Raw genomic sequence first — 26,028 nt, 5'->3', positions numbered from 1 at the left:
CCTTGTTGGCACATATTAGGGACACAAATAACCTGGGCAGAAGGCTGGAAATATAGTAACCTCCGCCAGCTGGTAGTCCACCCAATAGCCACATGTTATGAACGTATGAAGCTTGAGGTGAACCTTTGAACATCACCGCCTGCTTGTTGTCGACCTAATACTACTAGGCACATAACTGGGACCATACTTCTCATGAGTTTAACACATAGTTACCTCAACAAACTAATTATCGATGTTTTAGATAAAGACTAGGGACGAGACCTCATGTGAACTAAGTTATGTGTTCTTTACATTTTGTTTCGAAATTATATACCAATTGAATGGATAACATGTAACTTCGAATTATTTTTTTAGCCGCGTAACAAATAAGACGTTTTTAATCATATATACAGTCGAACCCCGTTGGCATGACATTTTCATTAACAGATGTAGAGCAACATTAAGGAAATACTCAAAAAATGCTTGTTAATAATGTCAAACGTATTTTGACAAATACAACCTTTGGGTAACATCGTTGTGACCTTTGGGAGACACTGAAAATTTTCACCAGAAGTTCATTTCTTCTTCTCGCTAATAGTCAATGCGCGTTTAATTATAATAATATATGACTGCTAACGTATTTTTATGTAACATGTTTTATTATCCCAGTTGTTATTCGATAAATATATTTGAGTTTTGTTTTGTTTTTGAACCAACGTTCTGATGAAGTGGCTACACGCGTTTTGATTCGGACGGAGAATTGATTTTTGCTTTTTTAATTTGCAAGATATCACACCTTATTAATTCCTTACTTAGGACTTTTAAATAAGGCATCGTTTATTGTAACAAACAAATATGAATAACATGGTACTTCAAATTAAATTTCTTTGACGCATACCAAATAAGACGTTTATATATATATACAATCGAAACAAGTTGTCTCGATATATCAGGGACTGGCCATAATACTTCGAGCCTCGCGAATATTGAGCCAAGCGGTATTGTGTATTGTATGTGTATATTTATACGTAAAAGAAAGACTTGTTAACCTCGTTTGTTGTTTGCTACGTTATCTCCTAAAGACCTATTATTACCGTATGCATATCGTACAGTTCACAATATGACAAATTTGATAATATGAAATAATTTGATTTTTTTTTTTAAATTTATTTACGCAATAAATTTATATAAACCCATCCATAGAAAACATAAACAACTAATCTTGATACTAAGTTAGTAGGAATACGTGCAAATAGCTTAGGTTGTACCGAGTCCTCTCAAGATTGCTCAGCATTTGACAGTTTTATTAATTCTTCCATATGGAGAAACCTTCAGCGCAATAATTTTATCTGCAGACGCCTGATCAAAACACAATCAGATTTATACCTGTACTGACATTACTATTAAAACGCATATTAGATGAGTTTGGACATACATACATGTGACATAATGCAAATGTTACGAAAGTTGAATTGGAGATGTTAATCCAACGTGGTTATGATCAATGCGTACTTCGTTGGTTTCAAAATGTTAATAATAGTAAAAAGCTAGAAACGTATGTACTTATGAAAATAAGTGTTGTATGTGAGCCCAATCTTAACTATATTAATATAATCAAACATAGAATAGCATGTTTCATTCTATTAAACTTACACAGTGGGCGATTTGTTAAACACGAAATCCGCGTGCACGTTCTTATCAATGAGATATTTATGTCAAATTTGGTCTTATACATGTATTCAACAATACTCAACCCCTATATTTTCATCAGGCATGTTATTTACAAACTTAAATTATTATTGTGTAAATGGAAAAGTTAATGATAACTTGTATTATATATAATAGCAATATTCAAATATTCAACGTTTATTGGCAAAGATCGGCATACAAATGCCTATTGCCATTAAACACATAGTCATGGTGATAATATACACAAATAGAAACACACAACGATTCAGTAATACAGTACCTATCATAATACAAAAAAAGACACAAAAACATAAAGCAAAAAGAAAATAAAACATAATAATAAGCCAATTGGTTTATACTTAATTATTTCATTAAAATTTAGAAACAGTTAAGTTTCCAGGGTTGATTTTCTTAATTCCATTGCAAATTTGATAAATCTTACAGTATTAAGTAACTTACTAGTTGATTTGTTTAGTAAAACAGATTTTAACATATTTATAGAAGGCCAGGAGGTGTTGCCTAAGTAAGTTTATCTCAATCTACTGTATAGTATAGAACATAACATAAAATGATACTCGTCTTCTATCATATTTGAAGAACAACATTTAAATTTTCTGTCAACTCTGGCAGTACCAATATATCTACCAGTTTCAATTTCAAGATTATGTGCTGATAATCTAAAACAAGTCATATATTTACTTTGCCTATCATTTTTAATTTGTACAAGATAATTTTCAAAAGAATTTTTTTCTTTAAGTTTACAATATAATGAAAGTTTTGGCATACTATTTATAGAAGCATTCCATTCTTGAATAAACTGATCACGAATTTTACATTTAAGTAAAGGAAGATAATTTATGTTTACATCGAAGTTTAGTCTTATATCCATAAAACCAAGATGATCAATAATGGAATTTATTCTCTTTGCCCAAGAAGAATTATTTATATTAGCATTCAATTATTATATACCATATGTGTTGGTGAATTTACATTTTTTTTTACTTTTAACCAAAATTTAACAGATCGTTTCTTGCATAAAATGGATAATGGAAATCTGCCAAGCTCACCATATACATCAGCGTTAGGGGGGTTTGTTGCTTTACACCTACAATATACTTAAGAAATCTAATGTGTAGCTTGTCAACTTCCTTAAAGTTATATACCCCCCATACCTCTGAACCGTACAGTAAAATTGGAACAACCATAGCGTCAAACAAAGACAATTTGGTTTTAACATCGAGATGAACTTTGTCAAACAATGACAAGAGACTATGGTAGGCCTTTAGAGCTTGATCATTTAGCATTTTTACTGCATGTGACATATTGCCTGTGTAATGAAAGTTAACACCTAAATAAGTAAAGTTATCTACTATATTTACCATTTCATTGTTAATATAGAATTGTACATTTCTAACTTCCGATTTTCAAAAACACAAATTTTAGTTTTATTTACATTGATTTTTAAACCCCATTTAACAGAATAGTGGTAAATAGCATCCATCTGGGCTTGTAAACTTGCTGGATCTGTGGTAAATAATACAATGTCATCAGCGAATAAAATCATATACATTGATAAAAGTTCTAAATCCTTAGTAGTAAATGCTTGAAAATTTAAATTCTCAAAGATATCATTTATAAACAATATAAATAAAAGAGGAGGAAGAGGTTCTCCTTGTTTCAGACCGACTGTTACGTCGAAAATTGGGAAAATTCAAATTCGCCAGCAGAGCATAGTTTATCACATGACTGTACGTCAATGACATTTTTATGTTTATGCTAATAAAACTTAAACTTGACTCTGACATACTTTAAACGTCTGTATTCGTACCAAATCAAGGTGTGAAAACTGACATCGAGTAATACAAACAAAACAAAATGTTAAATGTTTACTAGAGACCGCAAAATGACATCGAGCGTTGAGAAATATTTAACCTCAAAATATCAAACTAACCGATCGAATTTTATATGAACATATTGAAAAAAACAAACACTTTAAATCGTGTTCGAGCCAACGAGGATATCGAGCCTTGCGATACCGAGACATCGAGTTTCGACTGTAATCGAATATGAATTCATTGGCATCAGTGGCCGATCTGCCGAGATGAAAACCTATCATATTTATCATTTTGTCACTTCCGATTGCACTTAAGTTTGGGTCGCAATTTTTACACCTTACTTAATATATTGCTTAACGCTATGCCTCTATAATTTTTATATTCACTCGCGTTACCACGCGTTCTGTTATGTTATATATTGGTGTTATTATTACCCTCTCCTAATGACTCCGGGTATTCTGCGTTATTTAACATTATGTTTTACAATTTGAGCAAATTTGGCGGAACTAATTTCAAATGAATTCTTAAAATAAAACGCCATTAACATATTGATGCCGGGGCTCTTTCGCTATAGAAGATATACACTTCTTAAGTTCTGTTTCCGAGATTATCCCATCTAGCGACTCATACACCTTAAAAGGCACTTTTGTTTTAATTCTCGCAGCACCAAAAGGTTTCTAAAATGCTTATACAACTCATCTATAGATAAGCTTTCTGAGCTGAGTATACTTTTCTTGTACTGAGTTTTCATTTTTTTTTCCAAACTGTTTTGTTTTTGTTATTGCCATGTTAGCAATTCTACACCCTCGTTTAAGTATTATTATTATTATTATTATTATTATTATTATTATTATTATTATTATTATTATTATTATTAAACGCGGTTAATCGTTACTGTGCGACTGTAGTAAATTTAAGAATGAATTACGTTTATCGTTATCACACGCAATGTGTATACTGGGGATATCCAATTGATCAAGTACTTGAATTCCTGTTTGTAAACAAATACCTTATAAACATATTGTTATTGCCGAGTGGTCATAGAATTGTGTGGAAGGAAGTATTTCAAAGTTGCTCAAAAGAGAGAAATATCGATAGTTAATAAAAAAATAATCTACCGGGTTATTTGCTTTAGTTTTATTGAAGTTAAAGTCGCTTATTTTACTATCCTTACTAGTAACGTTTCTCCGTGGTTGTCTGAACATTTATCTTTACTTATTATGTAGGAACATTTGTCAACATTTGTTCGAATTGCTCGTTGTCTATATTTATATCAAAACTTATGAAGCCAATTTCATCCGCCATGCGGCCGTTTAAATTGCAATTTAATGCAAGTATATAATTAGTGCTATATATTTCGATTTCCTGTTTAGTTTTACAATTTGTATGCCTTTCAATAATCGTAATATTATCTTTAACACTATCCTTAAAATAAATGGAGAAACATTCACTAGAACGATTTTTGTTTGTATTTTTTATTGGAGGTACACCATTTGTGATAAAATAGCAACAGATAATCATGTAAAAAATGGAATATAAGACTGATTGTATGTTGTTTGTTTTAATCATATAACTTGCAGTGCGTTTTTCAATTAATTATTTGAATAAGACTTCTAAGCTTGTTCGGTCAGAAATCAATCAGAGTCAATTATTGATTAACAAAGACATCAAAACAATCTTGAAAAATTGCAAACTTTCCATTAGTTTTTTTAACGAAGCTGGCCATTATTTTGTGTCATTAAAACTTCTTTAATTATAAACAATGCGAGAGATTTGAGTAATAAACGCTTAAACCAAGCTGACTTAAAATAGACCGCTTGTGAAAATACCCATCACAAGACGGCAGGCGGATTCGAAATAACAAGACCGACCAATCAACGATCCGAATCCGCTACAGAGATAAACACCCTCTATTGAAAAATGTACTGGACGCGTGGCTTCTGTAAACACCAACGGGGTTTAATGGTCTTATCCGATAAATCAATACTCAACCACATGCTACAAATGCATTTGCGTTTACGTTTGGAGAGGAATTATAAGCAAGTTATTAGTATGATTTTTTTTTTCAATTGCTAAAGTGAATTTGATGTTATATTTAAGATATTTAGGTCATTTGGTATATTTATAAATATAGACATAATTCAAAATAAAATCCTTAAACGATGTAAATGTCATTTCTGCACACGTTTTTTTTTTTTAATTCTCAAAATTGATATGGTTTCCGTTAATGTAGGTCTGATACATTTGACTTAAACATAAAATATTTCAATGAGGCATTCATTTAGATAACGCTACAAAACAATTATGTTTTATTTAATATCATTGTAATGTCCCAAGGCCTATTTCAAGCCTTCTTTGAAACTTGAAACTTGAAACTTGTTTATTTGCTTAAACGCCTATTTCTACATATAAATACATATTCAATGGCGTTGTACAATAATGAATTATAAGATAATAAAAGCAATACAGCAATACAGACACAAGAATTAAATAACCAGTAATCAATGGGAAAAAAATCACGAATATTAGCACACTGTAAACAACATACATAGTTCAATGAATAGTATATAAATTATTTACAACATGATGGGTGTTCACCATCGTATAAACAGACAACAGCTCGGCAATATATTGGTAAATAGTTCATGGGTATACATTTTAAAACAATGCATAATAATCTCTGAAAAGATGGGTTTTTAAATGTTTCTTGAATATGTTTACTGAATCACTTTGTCTAAGGCTCAGAGGCAGTTCATTCCAAAGCTTAGGGCCAATAGTTCTTAAACTTCTGTCACTGAAGGTCTTTTTCTTATTTAAAGGCACAACATAGCATTTATTCAGCATTAAATGGTGTAAAAATAAGCACTAGTAACTCTGCAATATATGGTGAACTAGGACGGTACCCTCTGTATTTTACTAGACATCTAAAAATTGTAAAATATTTTCTTAAACGGATTAATTTAAAACAGACAGTTCCTTTTTATACAAAACATTGCAAAGCCTTCGATACGATGCGGAAAATAACGCAAATTCAAACAACGGGTGTTCTAATGTACGCACACATATCCGGAGTCGATTTATATTGATTATTTTATTCCTTTTTTAGAAGAAGATTAATCGACTCATTTATTGGACATTGAAAAACTTATATAAACTCATTAAGTTCATTAGTGTTATACAGAGAACTACAATTCACTATTCATATGTCATCGTATATAGATAAATTGTATAGCTATAGACTTAGGAATATTATTGCTAGATTTTGATTGTCTTCTCATATGTTAAATATTGAAAAAGGCAGATATGTTAATATTGAAAGAAATCAACGTAAATGTATTTTATGTGTTCATAATGATATCGAAAATGAATATCACTTTGTTTTGATTTGTCCGAAATATAATGGCATAAGGAAAAAAAATATAACTAAATTTTACTATGCAAGACCAAGCATGTTTAAATTCATTCAATTATTAAACTCGGAAAACGCTGCATGTCTACGAAAACTAGCTTTGTATTCCAAACATACTTTTAAGCTACGATATACTGCTTTGAATAATAATGCTTAATTTTTAACATGTTGAAATCATTGATAGTTTATTTATGTATAATGCACTCTCGCATTTATCAACTATTGCCATGCAATGTGTTATGTTATTGTAACAACGATGAACTGTAAATGTTAAAGTTAACAATAAATGTTCTGTTCTGGTCAATGATATATAACGTTCAAAGACAAAATGCAAAAACATATGAAACAAATCATCGTGATCATTATAACCATCATGCACGCTGAATTGTGTGATTAACTTGGTTGATATTTTCCTTTTACTCTTTTATTCTTTCGATTTTGAATAATTTCTAAAAATTCTGTCAATGATAAAAATCAATAGAGAAGTATACTATACATCATAGTATCAAATTCTTAACATAATAATGTTTTCGATCGTAACAAAGATGCATACTATAAACATTTACTAACTTGTCATACTTTTTTCCGCTGTCTGAGGAAAAAGGGAAATACATTTTGTTTTGATGGCCAAAAGCAAAAATATGGTTTACAGCAATGATTTCGTAGATTATGATGTTTTTGACATACAAAATGGTATTCATCTCGATGACATTCATATTACAAAAGCTACATATTCTATATTTTTTTTGGAAAGTGATGCTGTCTTCCTGTTTCGATTAAAAGGTCATGTGAGGAAATGTTGTAACGACCGTTCTTTATTTATTCATGTGCATACTATTAAGATATGTTCATGCTTGAGTTCATTTTTATACCAGCGATATGTTTCTAGTCTGTTCGATTCATTAATATCTGCATTCCATATATGTCAATTATTCTTTGTCGTATTATTTCGATCAAAATCATAATTGAATGTAAAATATAGGGATGGCAACGAGTAGTAAAGTTAATACTCTAGTACTCGGACGATCGTTCGATCGAGTACCCGGGTACTCGATTACTCGGAAGAATTGAATATGTGTTCGCAAAGACAAGATTGTGTATACATGTATCGTTAATGACGTATATTGTGCGTTGGTCGTATTATTGGTCATTTTCACCTTTAAAGTAAACTTTCATTACGTATTTTAACAAAAAATGATATAAAAAGAAAATAAATGTTGTTTCAGGCTTTTAATCTGTCTTATTCGTTTCATTTTATACAAGTATGCACCGCAGAAATGAACAACAATCACAATTACAATGAACGAAAATTAATAGCATACATAAAAATAGTGAACGAAATTCAATACGAAGTTCAGTTGTTTAGTTGTTTACTCTACATTTTTTTTTAAATGATATTTTTTTGTACTGTGTAATTGTTGTTTACCTCATTAATATTCATAATTCTTGATTTAAAATTTCAACCAATCAATTGTGATAATCATTGCAAAAATAGTTAAAATACGCCCATTAAGAAATCAATTCTCGTAACATTCGATACTCTTTCGCCCGTTAGCGTCCATTGTTTGGTGAAAGGTCTCTCATTGGTATACAATAGAATTGTGTAGGTGAAAGTACCTCTATCAAAACTTCGCTAATTGACATCAGTGCTAATTTGAAATAGAGGTCCTTTGTTGACAGTTTTCAACTATCACAACAATTGTCAACTAATTGACTGACGTCAATTGTGTACACAGCGGGGATTAGAGGGACCGTAAATTGTCCTCTTGGCAAATAACCAGATCTGATATTTTGTCTGTTAATCGTGAATTTGGTGATTTTTATAGATTTGTTCCCGAGTACTCGAGTAGTGATTTGGTACTCGTGTAGTCGGACGTTCGATCGAGTACTCAAGTCCTCGGGTACTCGATGCCATCCCTAGTAAAATATCAATAAATCGTAGACTTGCCTTTTTGAAATTGATTTTAAATAGTTTTATTAAGACTGGTCCACGTCAAACTTTTGAGAAATAGTGGAGAATTAAAGTTCGAAAAATATCAATGAGGGTTGATATCAAAAAAAGAAGAAGAAAAATATCAATGAGAGGTACGGATAATATCCCCCCCGGATGATTGCCCCCCCCCCCGACATTAGCCCCTAGGACCATAGCCCTCCCGGAAGATAGCCCCCACGTCTTAGTGAAAAAACGGACGATATCCCCCCCCCCCATATTAAAATGCATATTATAACCAGTTTATTTAATCAAATTTGCAAAACAATGATTTTTATTATAAAATGAAACAACCCAAAGGCATAAATCAATGAAAAAAAATCATGAATAGTGAAAAAATAAACGGAAAAAGCATGTGATTTTACAATGAAACATTTATTATTTTAATAGTTAATTGTTTTCTCTGTTATTTGTTGACTAAGCACTTATTTAATAATCTTTGATCAGTAAGTTCTCACCTTTAATTAGCATTAACATTGACCTTTAATTATTTAATAGGGTGATAATCCTTAATGCGATAAATTAATGACATTATATGTTTTATTTCTTTTGAAGATGTTTTAGTGCAATCCAGTTGATAATTACTGATTGACCTAACACATTAATTGCATAATAGTATACTATTCACATGGTGGGGTGGAAACATCAAAGTTGTTTGCCTAATTGAACGTTAAATAATACTTAAATAAAGGATATTTATCTTTTGTCCAGTTTATAATTATACTTTGAGTCATTTACATTTCACAATCCAATGCTAAATGAAAATTTTGCTTGTCGCCCTATATAAGTCAAAGGACCACTAAATGGCATTTTTTATGTTTTATGAGTTTTATGAATATGCAAATTTAAAAGAGTGTATATATGTTAAGTCATTTATATATATGCAGGGGGGCTATTGTCTCGGGGGAGGGCTATTGTCTGGGAGGGCTATCATCCGGGGGGGATATGGTCCTAGAGGCTAATGTCTGGGGGGGGGGGCAATCATCCGGGGGGGATATCATCCTACACTCAGACCTCTATAGTTCTTTGGGTCGTCTTCATTGCTCCCTTTAAATGCAGGTACTAATATTCTTCCCTAAATGGATCTGGGATATTCTCCTGTGGTAAAGATGCGATTTAATAGTTTCAATAGAAACGGTGATATATCTGTAAATATGGTTTTATAGATTTCAGCATTACAGCTTCATTAATCTGCCAAAATTACCTTTTTATCAAGATTGTCATCGCAAATGTTTGCTCTTAATTTTGAGTTGTTAGTATAATCTTAAGTACTATATAGTGTTTTGAAATTATCATATAAATCCGACGCATTTTGATTCTCAGATTTTGGTTGACTTTTTTATATTCGTTTTTATTTTGTTTCTAAAAATCGTTAAGGTTTATTTTGCTCATGCTCTCACGGCTTTTTTGGAAGCAATTTTCTAGAAGTTGTATCATTTTGTTTTTTGGCAGACCGACACAAAGACGAATTTGAATTATCTGTATGAACGAATTTGTTGAACCATCAATGTTTAATGAGAATCTACTTGTTCTACAAATCAAGACAATTGGTTACATTTGAATGACAAACTACTTTTAAGTTCTTCAATTTTGGATGGATTCCATTAAATTGTATTATCATTATTGATATTATTACTCTTACTATTATTTTTGGCATTATTTTTCCCCAACTGCTTATTACAAGCGAAAACGATCCATGAAAGATTCGAAACTTCGGTTGGATCTTGTATTTGAAAGTCTGAAACAGAAAATATATTTTGAAGCTGAAGTATTTAATAATCCAATACGCCTGATTGATTCTTTTTTAATAAAATGTATATTCGCCCATACCTGATCGGTGTGCAGTCGACATATAACAAAAATATCAAATTTGGATTGACATAACTCGATGAAGCGTTTACCTTGTGTAACTAGCACATAATCTTTTGAATCACGTGGTGGAATGTAAGCACAATCTGACAGCTGATTACCCGTCGAATGTTAGGTAATCTATGATTTAGAGCTACTGCCATCCGCTGTAACCAAACATTAATTAAGTTGGTAATCCTTTTCAAAACCGAAAACAATCAAATTGATCATATCGTAATAGTTTACAGTTACTTTATTGGTTTTTCTCAGCAATTTCAAAATATTTGCTAAATGATTTGTGATGATAATATTCATTTCACGCGTTTCGTTAGTATAGCGTGAAATATTTGTCTTGACGAAATGATAGAATTTGAATACAGTAGTGGTCAGTCTTGCACGAGGATTTCGTGCTATATTGGTATATTAGCGTGAAGAGTCATTCTACCAGTCGACTTCATTCAGTTCACTTCGTAACCTAAATTTTCACTTCAATATCTTTAGTGATTTTGTTTCACTGTTTTATATCCATATTTGAAACCAGACAAATGAATGAGGTTCGACATTCATACGTTGTGGATCGACATTTGGCAAACGAACACAGGTTTCCAGAGTTAACCGTCTCTGGTTTTGCCTGGCCGGTCGGCTGCACTGCATAGGACTTTGCCAGTGAATTTCATTGTGTTGTGCTCTTCATAAATATATGTGCTCGTTTTATACTTACTTAACCTGGCTTCACGTCATCATCTAACAAACAACTCGTCTGGTATTGCACATTTGTGTTGTTGTTTTTAGGGTAAAAAAGAAGTATAACAAAGACATTGGTATGCCACCGCTTATTTCAATTTAAATGCTTAAATAAAAAATATAAGTATGTTTAGAAGTCAATGTGTCTGTTGAAAATATGATATCAAACTTATAAATAATGTCTAAAAGGCTGTTATATAACTTTTGTTATTGAAAGACTATTGATATTCCGTGATATAAATCTTAATTATGACTTCTCTTGACTACGCACTATTGCCAAGGGGCTTGTTTAGCTTATTTGATCTCCGATCTAGGTGGCGAGCTGTGAAGCTATAGAAATGCACCAATACATCTTGTATTTTAGTTTATGTTGCTTTCAAATGGTGATTGTATCATAATGCCTTTAAATAAGGAAAAGAGTTATGTAGATAGTCCGTTTATACAATTTAACCGGAATGCGTCACAATTTGGATAGAACAATGGTGACCATTCAATCAAAAGGGATTTAAATACATGTCATATAACTATTTAAAAACAATTCTTATTTCCAATCGGTTTAATTAATAAATACATTGGCTAAGCACATTGTTTAAATGTGTTAATAAGACAATGCCAATTTCTAATAGCAAAGCGTCTACTCTAAATGGCTCTGAACACGATACACGAGTACACAGAAAATGGCCCCTACTATGACACCAGTGCGATTAACGCATGAACCACAGGATGGGTTAATAACGATAAACATTTTTAAACTAGTCCTTAAGCACTTTAAAAATGACAAAGTTTGCGCACTGAAATGATTCTCAAATTGACAAAATGTGGTCCACAATACAATGTTTACGTTTTCTAAAATAAAGACGGGAACCAAGATTAGCAGAGCGTATTTATAAGACGTCAAAATTACGCGGTGTACTTTAGTTATAATATAATATAACGTACTTTTCTTTATATTTCATCATAATAGTGGCCATCAATATTAAGTGTTAGAGGCTTTTATACATGTTAGCATATGCACAAACCCTAAAATCTCTCCCCACACTGGTATAGAAACATCTGCGGTACAAGACCATTTATGTATTTTTATTTAAATAGTAAATCTACCCAAAGCGCCTTCATTGGTTGGGATCAGGTTTGAGCACTAGATTTCCGCTACGTGCCTTTGTCCGGTCTTCGGGTGCCACATCGCGTCTTTATAATAGCATGAAACCCATCCAGAGTCAACAAACTGGCTTATAATAGAAAAATACGTGGTTCTCTAAGCTGGCCCTTGTTTGCTGATATAAGATGGTAGTTCAAGTTGTCCCCTTCGTACCAGTATCCGGTCTTAAAAAGTCAAACCACATCGTTCTAGTATTATGAACCATATTATTCATAACATATACTATTATATTATATTAATAACGAATGTTTAGTAATTCGCCATTCATCAGCCTTCATGAAATATTTCCTAATTTGCTGTTACGGTAATATTATTTATTAATACCTTGGATATATGTTATATTTCGACGTAACCCGCATAGTTATTTGTTTTAAGCTGCGTTATTTATTGTTTTAACTTTTATCCGTTATCCTTCGTTGGTTAAAATAGGGCCTATATAAGGTTCATGTCGCTCACACATGGAGTGAACCTCAGTTACAGTGATTTATCGAAGAATGAATTTGAATTTAGCAACTAAGCACTCAAGTTGATGGAAAGAAGATATTAATTATAACTGTTTTTTAAGTATAGTCGACTCAGGTTATTGCAGATGTACGTGTATTACGTATTAAGTATGAGTAACTACTTTTATTGTCTTCAAATGAACATTTACATGTTAAAATATTATTTTGGGATACAATATTTAATCTTGAGGATTTGGGGAAAACTAGTTAGATATGCCGCTTGTAAACCATACACCATCAGATTAAAATGCTTGTTTTTGGTGAGGAGGTTTAACCCTGAACTGATTTTGGTTTATCAGTACATGATAACACATTTCGACGTATTTTATGATTTTTGCCGTCCATTTGAAAAATAGATTATATTTGCTTAACAGAGTTCCGCTTTTATGTCGGAATAATTGATTACAAGACGTTTGTTCGGGTTATGTTTTATATAAAGTGTTTCGTCTGAAATTTTTATCTAGTAGTAACCCAGAGCATTTTTATCTAGACATGAAAAAAAACGTCTTGTTGTTATGGAAAACATGTACCTTACTTTAATATATGAACTCATAGTGGATTCGTCATTTTGATGTTATTCTAAAATGTAATCAATGCATCAATATATATGTTAATCAAAACAAATAAAACATTAAAACAATTCTATATCATTATCTGAAATTCACTATCAACTTATGATAGATGACTTCTCTTAAATTCTAAATGTTGGTCAGTTATAAATAGGCAGGAAACTTGAAGCAGGAAACGACCTGTTATATGTAAACCTATTTGTACCAGCATCTAAGGATTGAGGAGATAAGGCGAAGTTACTGTTTACACTGCATATATAAATAGCAGATACTTGTTTATCTACTTTGCAGAAGACGTGTATCCCCTTGAGAACGAAACATTCTTAATAAGCTTAAAACAATCTTATCTATTAGAACAGAGTGATGGTTTTATGCGTAAGATTTTAATTGTTAAACCTTTGATGGATGAGAATAAATGCAACTTAAATTTCTAATTGCATGACCAAAACAAATCCGATAATCCATTCAAATTATCGCAGGAAAAATATCATACGCCAAGAAATTGATTTTGTTGATCACTGAATATATAATGTAATGTTATCACATAATTGCTTTATAAATCAATATACTTTTGTGTCTTGGCCATAATTAGATAGTTTGTAAATGGTCAAAGGCAAACATGCCGATTCGCCAATAAACTCTTGAAACTCTTAATCACGAAACTCTTAAACATCAATTAAAATTATAGAATTTTTGCTATAATCCCTTTAAACATTGACTTTGTTTTTGAACGACATTCATCAAATTGATATTTCGTATTCAGGAAAATTTATAAACTCTTTAGTTGACCAAGGGTCCATTCTGGGACACCTCATGTTTTATATATAAAATATATATACATCATAGGCATTCCCTTTGAAATACAAAATCTGATTGTTTTGTATATGGATTGTGTCTTACCTTATCAAAACAATTAACGTAAATGCACAAAAAATAAATGTACGTAGAAACTATTCTTGCACAGCATATCAGAGTGGTGCGTATCGGAAATAACAGCTATCACGTGTGAAGAAAATAACTAGACTTTAACTAACAGGTCCAAACAAGTATATTGCTTAGCAGCACATATTTAACGTTTTTTACAACCTTTTTTTATTTTTTGTACAGAAATGAGCAGAATTTTTCGTAGTACTAAATATCTGCAAACCAGCGATAAAAGACTGCTGATAAAAGACCGCAGATTTTCATAGTTCCGTTCTTAAATTTATATTTAAAGCTAAAAGTGTTACTAACTGTTTACAACAAATGCATAAAACATCATATTTCGAACTTAAATAAAAATATATATTTGGGACCAATTTCTGTCTGAATTCTTATATGCCTTGTTTACATGCATTTTCACATAATTTGGCTCGTTCTAAAACAGTTGTCACAACGTTCAATCTGTGAAATAACAGCTTTAAAACGCGAATAAAAATTGTTTGAAAAAAATAAAACGGATTCAATATATAAACCATTGGTAGTATCAAACAGCTGCATTTGAATATTAATTCTTACTAAATCGTCACACTAGCTATTTTTGAGAAATCATTACTATATCTTATACTGAAGCATAGGACATCTTCTCTAAACGAAGAAGATATCGCTCATTTTAGGCATACAAAACAATAGAAGAAACACATGCTTGTAGAATAAACGTTTAGAACTTTTACGAATAGATAAACATAAATCTAAAAACATGTAAGAATTGCTTTACAACATCAGATGCAAATAAAAAAAAAATTGTGTAAATTCTGTTAGATACAAATTAACAGATAACCTTTAATTGTATTTACGATATTGTTGTTGTTTTAATTGATCAATATACTGACTTAAATACATTGTATGTGTTCCTTAATTTACTGTAAATAGTTTATAAACACTTTATGTGATAACATGATGGTATCGATGGATCGATACAAAATGGTGTAATCTGTGAGTGTGCATGTGCGCGTGTGCGAGCGTGTGATACACGCAGGCATTCATATTTCTTATAAATGATTGATTTGTTTAATTGAAAATGTTTTTTTTTGGACTAATTGACTTGCGTTTTGTTTGTTTGTTATGTGATGCTAGAAGTAGCCGGGAAAACTGCGTTATTGACCGATAGTATTGATAATTCTGATTTTGCGGTCACAATGGACTGCATATGCAACAAAATCAAGTATCAGTGTGACGTTATATCTATTTTTTAGAACTGCACAAGTTGAGCTCACTATGGCAGAACCAATTTTATATATACAACTCGTATCAGATGATGCTTTAAATTAAATATAAGTTAATCAAAATGTTCCTCATACTAAACGTATTGTCATTCAGGAATGTTGTATATTGAGCAGAAATAATAGCCTAAAATCATAGTAAAACTTCAAAAAATCAATCTTTAAAAATGTACATTGATTGAGATAATGAATAACGAATAATAAAACACCAAGTGTGCAACTGTTTGCAGTCTTTTTGCAATGGAAAACTAAAGTATATTTTGTCAAACTATCTTTAATTGGTGTAATATTTAGGATATATTCAAGGAGCTTGAAATACCAAAACTTATAGTCCTCGACGTTTGCTGAACCAGTGTTGAATGGTCCATTGTGAAGAAAGGAAAGTTTACTGATAAGTAAATTAACAGTTTTCGCAATCATTGTAAAATAAGTAAGACTCATATATCAAACAGTGAAGGCGTGTCACGTTGGAACTGAAATATACGGATTTCAAAACAATGTTTTAAGAAACGCAACATTTTGTGTTGTTTACCATTATTTTGATTCCTTTGATGATAAAATTTCAGCCAACATATATACAAATCAAGAACACTACCAGGCGGTCGGTCTTAAAGCTAGTTCTGCATTAGCTAGACTTAGCTAACTTAATTTGTAGCCTAATTGTTTGTTTTCATATTTTGTGTATATGTATTGTAAAACACATTTGGACGTATATTGCCATATGACAAGAGTGCTATATAAATCAGGTATAATAATAATAATAATAATAATAATAATAATAATAATAATAATAATAATAATAGTTGACTAGATCCTAGATTTCTTACAGGTAACCAATGGTTTCTACAAAACTTTGAAATGATGTACTGACTACTGAATGTAATATAATTATGTGCTTACTATCATGATACGAAATTATGTTAAATAAAACCAGTATCTCTATACTATGTTGATCTTAATGTGCGATTGCCTGTAATTATACATTTGACTTCATTTAGTTTGAAACCATAGGCATAAGTATTCGTATATATTTTTAAGAATAATGCCGTTTGACTTCACGAAACTGTATTCATTTTATTGCATGTAATATTTTGCTTATTCCATGTTATACACGATTGTTTTAAAATAGTGGAATTACTTGGTGGTAAATATAGATTGCATATATATAAATCTTCGAATGCTGAAAGGACACCTAAACATATTTTAGTCTACAAAACAACATTTTTATGTATTTCAATAATTGTAATATTTTCTCTAAAACTATCCTTAAAATAATTGGAGATACCTCCCATTATAACGATATTTTCTTATATTTTTATATTTAGTACCAAAGAAAGGCTCATAATGAAAATTTCCTATGTCTAAATTTATAGTATGTTTTTTTTCTGATAGGCATGTCTCTGTTAAAATTACTATATCATATTCACATATAATGTTCACAAATTTAGTATCGCCAAGTTTTCTACGAAGTCCATTTGTATTTCACGATCGACTGCAAATTACAAGTACTACTAAATTGGGAGCTATGTTTTGTTATATTAACAATGAAATTATCACTTGACCTTTGAAACTGTGCAGATAATAAATGTTTTGCAAATCAATAATTAACTTACGACGTAAAGTAACCTTGAATAAGCATACACATAACGCACAATGACTATTGGTCGAAAGAAGATATGACCTTCTGGTGAAAATTTTCAATGTCTCCCAAAGGTCGCAAGATGTTACCCAAAGGTCGGATTTGACCAAATACTTTGGACACTATTTACAAGCATTTTTAGTATTTTCTTACTGTGGCTCTACATCTGCTATTGAAAGTGTCATGTGGGTGATATTTCGTTTCTCATACATGCAAAATATTCACGTAATAAAAATATAAACCCATCCAGATGAAAACAATAAACAAGCAATCTTGATACTAATTTAGTACGAATATCTTAGGTTGTACCGAGTACTCTCGAGATTGCTCACCATTTGACATTTGTATTAGTTCTTTTATTTGAAGAAACATTCAGTGCAATATTTTTATGTGATCATCAATACGCCTTATCAAAATACCTTCAGATTTATACCTGTCCATACAAGTAAAACGCTTATTAGATGAGTTTGACATACATATATGTAGCATAATGCAAATGTTACGAAAGTTGAATTGGAGATGTTAATCCAACGTGCTCATGATCAATGCGTATTATGTTGGTTTGAAGATGCTAATAATAGCAGAAAGTTAAAATCGTATGCAGTTATGAGGAAAAGTTATATATATGAACCCAATCTTAACTATATTAATATTATGAAGTATAGAATAGCATTACCACGATTCAGGTGTTCTAAACATAAACTTATGATTAAAGAAGGTATATACAGAGGCATCGATTGATGAATAATAGATCTGTATAATAATGTCAAAACAAGAAGTCGTTTTCACATTTTTTATTTATTTATTTATTCAAGTCTCATCCACATATATTCAAATCAGTTAAAACATAGTATGTACAAAACAGGATATATATGCGGCCATTCTATATTATAGAATTACAAGAGACTATAAAACTTTTACATAACATTTCACAGTGTGCAAACTGCTTCAAACAACACATATGAATACATTATATATCATTGTATACTTTGACACAATAATACACTAAAAAGTAGGTTGAGTCATTTAATCGTGACACTAGGTGTCTAAAAGAAGTCTTAAAAGCGAGAAGAACATAAAATGTAACAGCTGTATCTTTGGTGCTTTAAATAAGCTCTGGTAAGAAATATTTTAATAAACATTGTATCACCTCTAACTAGGTTAGGAGCGAACAGATTAACTGACTCATCCTACCATTATATAAAAATGTTGAGAATTATAAAATACAAAGACATGTTTCATTTTTAAAACATCTGATATTATTAAAATACTAATAAAGAGCTGAATAAGTACTCAGGCATCATAAATATGACTATCATGATAACTGTATACATATTCAGAACTGACTAGCTTACATATTTTTGCTATACAACATATTGTTTCTAACAGTTAAAATCTCATGACAGGTTTTGGCTAATGTTCTAGTTAAATCTGAATGGGTGAATATAAGTATGAACTTATCATTATCATTTAAACTACCATAGTTTGAAACTAACGTTTTACATTTATCAATGAGTAACTTTCTATGCTCATTGTATGTTGGACAATGTAGAATAACATGTTTTTCAGACTCGACAACATCAGTACAGAAGGGGCATACCCTTTCCATTTCTGGAATATTCTGATAACGACCTGTTTCAATACTCAGGGGTGCAACCCCGCATCTAAACTTAGCTAGAGCAGATCTGTGTGGAAAAGAAAAACTCAATTTACAATACAGTTCAGTTTCATATGAGTGCTTATACAATTTATATGTTCTAAGTTTTCTAAAATTTATATTCACATCATTCTTCCATAACTCAACATGTTTTTTAAACATTGCATCTGTCAGATCTGAAACAAGTTTACTATATGAAAATGGTAGCTGGAGATATGAATTCAGATTCAGAGACAACCATTTATCCTTTACAGCAAATGCCCAATTTCTACATCTATTATTTCCTTTAACTGCAGCCCAATCAAATACTTTCTTGTTAATTCTTGATACATCATATCTAAGACATCTATTCCAATGATTACAGACTGATTTCCATTGATCAACAATGATTGGTTTCCAACCCATATCTCCATAAACTGCAGCAATAGGGGTATAATTGCCTGTACCTAGGAAAAACCTCATTGCTCTGTGATGTATTTCATTTATACATGAAAAAGACCTTGTTCCACAAACAGCAGCCCCATATGTTATTATAGGCACTACACAGGAGTAATAGAGCTTTGAATACACGTCAAATGGAAAACCACCATTGTTTTTAAACTTAGCGATGAGAAGTCCCAAGGCACGACCAGCACTTTGGGCAACAATTTTAGCGGTTATATTAAAGTCTATATGTTCTGTGAGTGTTACACCAAGATATACATATCTGTCTGAATATTCTATAGTGGATATACCACATTTAAAAACATAGTCAGAAAGTTTCACTGAATTTGGTCTAAAATGTACAACATTGCTCTTCATAGTGTTAACATTCATATCGTTTGAATTGCACCAAGGATTTAAAGTTGATAACATGGCTTGCAAGTCACAAGTAGCCTTAATCATGCACCATTGAATTGTAACCAGCCCCTCCCCCAACCCAGGTCTTGAGAATAGCGGAGACTTTGACTTTCAGTCCAGCTAATCCTTGGTAAAGCCCTGTCCTGCGTAGAGACAGACGACAGTCTACTGGTCAAATCCACGACAATTCCCCTGCACCCTGAGGTAAGGCCCATTCCCCACTATTTTCGGCGCAAAATCAAAAACCGCATTCTCTCAGCACTGCGGGGCCACCTGGAAGGTAAATAACCGCTCGCTTCTCTCGTTATCCACTTTATACCCCCGGACCTAGGGGCCGTGGTTACAATTGACTGGTTCATAACCTGGTGCATAATGCACGTTTAAGGAACTTATTTCAACATTAATTTTGGATATTCATTTTACTCCCTAAACGCCACAAGTCAACTGATTCACACCACATGTAAATATATTCTTCAACTGTAACTCCACAGTATTTAACACTGCACTTTCAAATAAAAATTAGTAAAATTACACATAAATTATTATATATGCATGATTTTAATATGAGCATATATACTTTTGTCGTGCTTTTTATAGTCACTGAAACTGCACCGGCAAAACATAAGGCATCTGGCATATTGTTTGTGTCTAAAATGTTGATTAATATCATTGTGGGTACATCGTATATTGAGATAAACAACACATCTGAACAAATTTAATGTCTTTGATATACAAGAAAAGAAACAAGGTATGTAACTCAAACTTACCAGATTTCACAGTAGAGTCCATTTATTTCAGTTTCTTAATCAACATACACACAATCCATTTTAAAATGAGTGACATGAAAAGAGGAGCCAATGCCCATTAAAATGGTATGCGATATGTTGGTATAACTTAATTGTCTTTAGACAAACAAGCCAAATCCAATGTCACATTCTCGTCTTTTTCTGTAGTCGGAACATGTACAGCAAATTACTATTCTCAGTGTATCCCCGTGTAAACAGGTCTACACACAGAAATATTTTAGAGATCTTATGCTTTTGTATAAATATCACAAAATGACAAACGCACTGATTTTATAAACAACAGTCTTCAAACTAAATTCACTTTAAAATTTCGTAAAGGCGGCCACTTTCCTCGCAATCGCTTAGATGATGATAATAAGCAAGTTTCAAGTATTATTTTCATCATCACATATAATATGCATGTGATATCACAAAACAATGAAACACATTTCAGTTAACATCAAAAGCAAGAAGCGCCGGCTTCCGCCATCTTGGAAATTGTGCGCGATAATTTGTTGTTGTTGTGAAATTAGCAATAAGTTAAAAACACACTAAATTCTATTTTCTATCGGAGATCAAAAAACGGGCGGCGGAAAAAAAATAAAGTTAGGAATTTGAATATTTTTCTTATTTGGGTTTTGCAATATTTAGGTACGGCGCTCCCGTAAAACGAAAAAAAAAATCTGGCCTAAGATATGAGTAAACCAAACAGGCGGGTCCGTGTAGAGTGTAGATGCGTACGTGCGTGGGTGCGTCAGTGTTTGCGTAAGTGCGTCCGTTCGGCTTATTAACACTATAAGTTGAACGTGCAAGGAGGATAACGAGTGTCAAGATTATAGTCTTAGCTTTATAATAATGAACATTTCTAGAAATAGCGAAGACTGATAATTATTTTGGTTTAACAAGAAATATATATCTCAACACATTAACATAATTATAAGACAAAAAGAAAATAGTAGCTCGATTAGATAAGAGGTCTTTATTATTTATCACGTACATAAGTGCTGAAATAAGTTTATTTATGCAATGATCTTGAATAGCTTAAACACCATAGACATATGATTCTTTTAAAAATGATAAATTACACTTTAATCAACAAGTTATTTATTACAGCAGTACAAGTAAGTCCAGTATAAATGCGTACAAAAAAAACGCTATGGCGTATAAAAAAGGATAATTTCGAACAAAATATTACAAAAATGCTATTCAAAGTACATGCAAAATACAGATATAATTCGTTTAGTCTGTATAAGATTAAAACAACATCAATCTTATTTTGGTTACGATGTATATGTAGTCTTAGGTGTCAATATATTTCCACCTTTTTTGTGGCGTCTCTTCTTGTGTTCTGGCTTTTAGTGACGTTAAAGCTTTACGATCACTTCTGATTTATCTCTTGCTAAAATCATTTTTCATACAACATTTAAGAAACATAGCAATAAGTCTTATAAATAAATATGCAAAACATGTTTTGTGGCATACTTCTCACTAACTACATTCCCTGCTTTGGGAGGGTTTCTGCATGTTGCCTAAAAATACATCAAGGCAAAATCTGCATTTTAGTAACGTAATAATACTGCCCTGTATCACACATAAGTCTTATTTATTTCATTATATTTCATTATATTACTGACAATTTCTTATTTCAATATGAGATATTCATGAAAACACACACCTTCCCTACCATTGTTTTGTTTTTGCTGCCCGACATTTTTTAAGGAACATTTTATGTGACTGCGCAAAACAACTGGAGCCAGCCAATTCTTTGAAGGTTTGTTTAATTTTCCGTCTTAGACTTATGCTTTATGGCTGGTTGTTGGTACATTCATGTTTTCTGTTCTTTTTGATAATAGTCAGTGTTCTCTGTGACATCTTGTTAGGAAGAGGCAGTGCATTTTTTTCTTTAAATCATATAAATTTGACTTCCCAAACCTTTTCGGTCAGAAACGATCACAATCAATAATGAATTAACCAATACAAAATACTGCCATCTAACTGTTATGCTTTCATCAAGGCTTCAAATTATAAACAATGTGAAATATTTGAGTTATAAACGATTAAACCCAGCTGATTGTGAAAATGCCGATCACCAGACGATAGGTGGAGTCGAGAAAACAGGACTGACTAATCAACAACCGTATCCGCTAATGCGGTATGCATCTTCTTATAAAGAAATCTATGTAAACACCCCGAGAGGTATAAAGTCTTAACCGATAAATCAATATACAACCCCATAAAAATGCACTGAAGATAAGTATGAAAGTTATATTATGCAAGTTCACTTTTTATGCTTTATGGCATTCGAAATCATTTTTTTTTCTTTTGCTAATAAAAGTGAATTTGCTGTTATATGTATCTTTATAAATGTATATGTATTTTGAAATATAACTTGATTTTTTTTTGCTTTTTCTTGTGAATAAAAGATATGGTTTCCCTATTCTTTGTCTAATACATTTGACTTAATCATTAACCTAATAATAAGAATTTCAATGTATGAACGCTTCAAATATATGTTTATTTATTTGCATTTAAATGTTTCAAGCTTATTTAGATTGAACCCACTATAGGCGCTATAAAATGCTGTTTAAATAAAATAAAATTAGATCGTCCGCATAACAATGTTTACATTTTCTAAAACGAAGTGGGTAACCAAATATAGCAGAGCGTACTCATAAGGGGTCTCTGTTTAATAATTACTTCCTATACGGACGTCAAAATCACACCAGGCGTACTGGAGGTTATACTATACTACTATTATGGCGTTTCCTCCATATTTTATCATACTAATAACAACCATCTTCTAACTAGTTTAAGAGGCATTTCTAGTTCTTCACATTTGCACAAATGCGATTGTTTCAACTTGTAAATGTTTAACCAATACTTTGAGCGAATAAGCCAGGACACGGTGCCTTTGGGTGCCATTATTCGCTTATACCAAGTATTAGCCCTAGATATCCCATACGTACCGGTACCCAGTCTTTAGGCGTCACACCACCCCATCTAGAAGTATTTACCCCCAACAAAAATCCACACGCTGGCTTATAAAGGAAAACTCTGTGGTCCTTGACACTTAAAGTAATTTTGAGTAGACCTACCCGATCCTCCCTAATTGGTTCGGGTCCGGATGGTAAACTAAATGTCACCTACCTGCCTGTATCCAGTTTCCGGAAGTCACATTGCGCACTTATTATCCTCCCAGCCCAGAGTCCACATACTCGCGTATAATAGCAAATTCCGCGGTTCCTGACATTAAGACTCATTACTAGTCAACTTGACTCAAAGCTGGTCCTTATTGGCTGGTATCAGATCGTAGCCCTATATGTTCCCTACGTACCAGTACCCGGTCTTTGTGCGTCACATCACCTCCATCTAGTAGTTTCAATCTTAAAATTTGCATATATACCTATTTCGTTTAATTATGTAAATGATAAATTTACACCGTTGCCCATATAGCTATTTCTGAAAAAGGGTATAGGCGTAGACAACTTTAGTATATATATCTAATATTCACATGTTATTTAGCAATTCACCATTAAACAGTCTAAGTCATTTTGTCTAACTGGCTCCTACGATGATATTATATGCTAAAAACTTGGTTATACTTTTTATTTCGGCTTATCCAATCTAGTGATTGGCTTCTGTTTGTAGTTATCATCTTTTTCATTTGTATCAGGTATCATCACTTGATCAAAATGGGGCCTATTGTTTCATGTGGCGCTTGTACCCCCTAAACCCTCAGCTCAGTTTGAGGTTTAAAGGTTTTTTCCTGAAATAATTAAGTTAAATCAATACAAAATGATAAATTCAGACGGTTGGCTTCCTTTTAGACAATAAATTATGCTTGGGAAATAAAAGGTGCAGAGGCTGCTGCCCAATTAAACTGCATGTTTAATTTAATTAAAAAAAACACAGAAACTTATTAAGTTATAAAATGTAATCGTAAATGTAAAAAATATAATATGCAGGCAAAACTTGATTTTGAACACATTGATTTTACGATTCGATTTATGAACAAAGATCTGTGCACTTAATTAAAGCAATACCCGATTAGTTTTAGCAATATTCTAATGCATTCAATTAGACCACTTTTTTCTAATATAATAGTTAATCAATATAAATACAAAATAATATTCTCGATTGTTATATCTAATATGCAATAACACCCTAATGATGGCTGACTTCACTTTAATTTGTGATGCTTATGTGTAAAACAGCTAGGCTGGAAACTCGAAGTAGGAAACTAACTGCTAAATGTATCAATTTATCTGTACCAGCATCTTAAGGATTGGGGGAAAATGGCGAAGTGTATGTTTATACAGTAGATATCAATAACAGTGTTTGTTTATCTACCGTTGAGAACGTGTTAAACCATTTGAGAACGAACCATACTTAATCAGCTTAAACAACCTAATCTCTTTACCCAAGTGATGATGCTATGCGTTAGAAATACCGTTATCAAACCTCTGATGAATGAGAATGAATACTAATCCAATGTCTAATTACATGACCAAAACAACTCCAATAATCCTTTCGAATGCAAACAATTGATCCCCCATCCGGTTGAAAATATCATAGTATTTGAATAGGTTAATCACGAAATTCTTAAACATCAATTAAAATATATATTTTTTAGCTATAAGTCAATAAAACATTTAATTTTGTATTTGAACGATATACATCAAATTATTAAGCTTGAAATGAATGTTCACGAAGATTAATGAACTATGTAGTTCTCCATTCTAGGACTCATCATGTTTCTTATGCATGGATGTAAATAGCATTACCTTTGAAATACAAAATATGATTATCCTGTATGCGGATGGTATAACAAGCAAGAATTTGAATGTCTGCAGAAAAAAAACTTAAACAGCTTGTCGGAGTGGAGCGATTGGGAAAAACAGTAACATGTGAAGAAAATAAGGCTGCAAAACAGGTAACTTAAAGACAATTATATCTATGAAAACACGACTCGTTTGAAAATAGAATGGATTAATATAAATAAATAAATAGATAAATAAATAAATAAATAAATAAATAAATAAATAAATAAATAAATAAATAAATAAATAAATAAATAAATAAATAAATAAATAAACTTATTTCTTTTAAGCTGGGAAATATGAGGTCATATTGACCTAAAATAAATTATTGAACGAGACTATAGAATAGAGAATACTGATT

At 31.6% G+C, this 26,028-nt stretch overlaps 1 protein-coding gene across 1 annotated transcript in view; it reads right to left on the bottom strand.

Moving 5' to 3' along the window:
* LOC128209257 (speract receptor-like) overlaps window positions 1-26,028 on the bottom strand; it is a 210,169-nt gene that overhangs the window by 168,368 nt on the left and 15,773 nt on the right. The window lies entirely within an intron of this gene.

This window comes from Mya arenaria, chromosome 2 (assembly GCF_026914265.1).
Source record: "Mya arenaria isolate MELC-2E11 chromosome 2, ASM2691426v1".
NCBI classification, from domain to species: domain Eukaryota; kingdom Metazoa; phylum Mollusca; class Bivalvia; order Myida; family Myidae; genus Mya; species Mya arenaria.
This window is presented reverse-complemented; position numbering and strand designations above follow the sequence as displayed.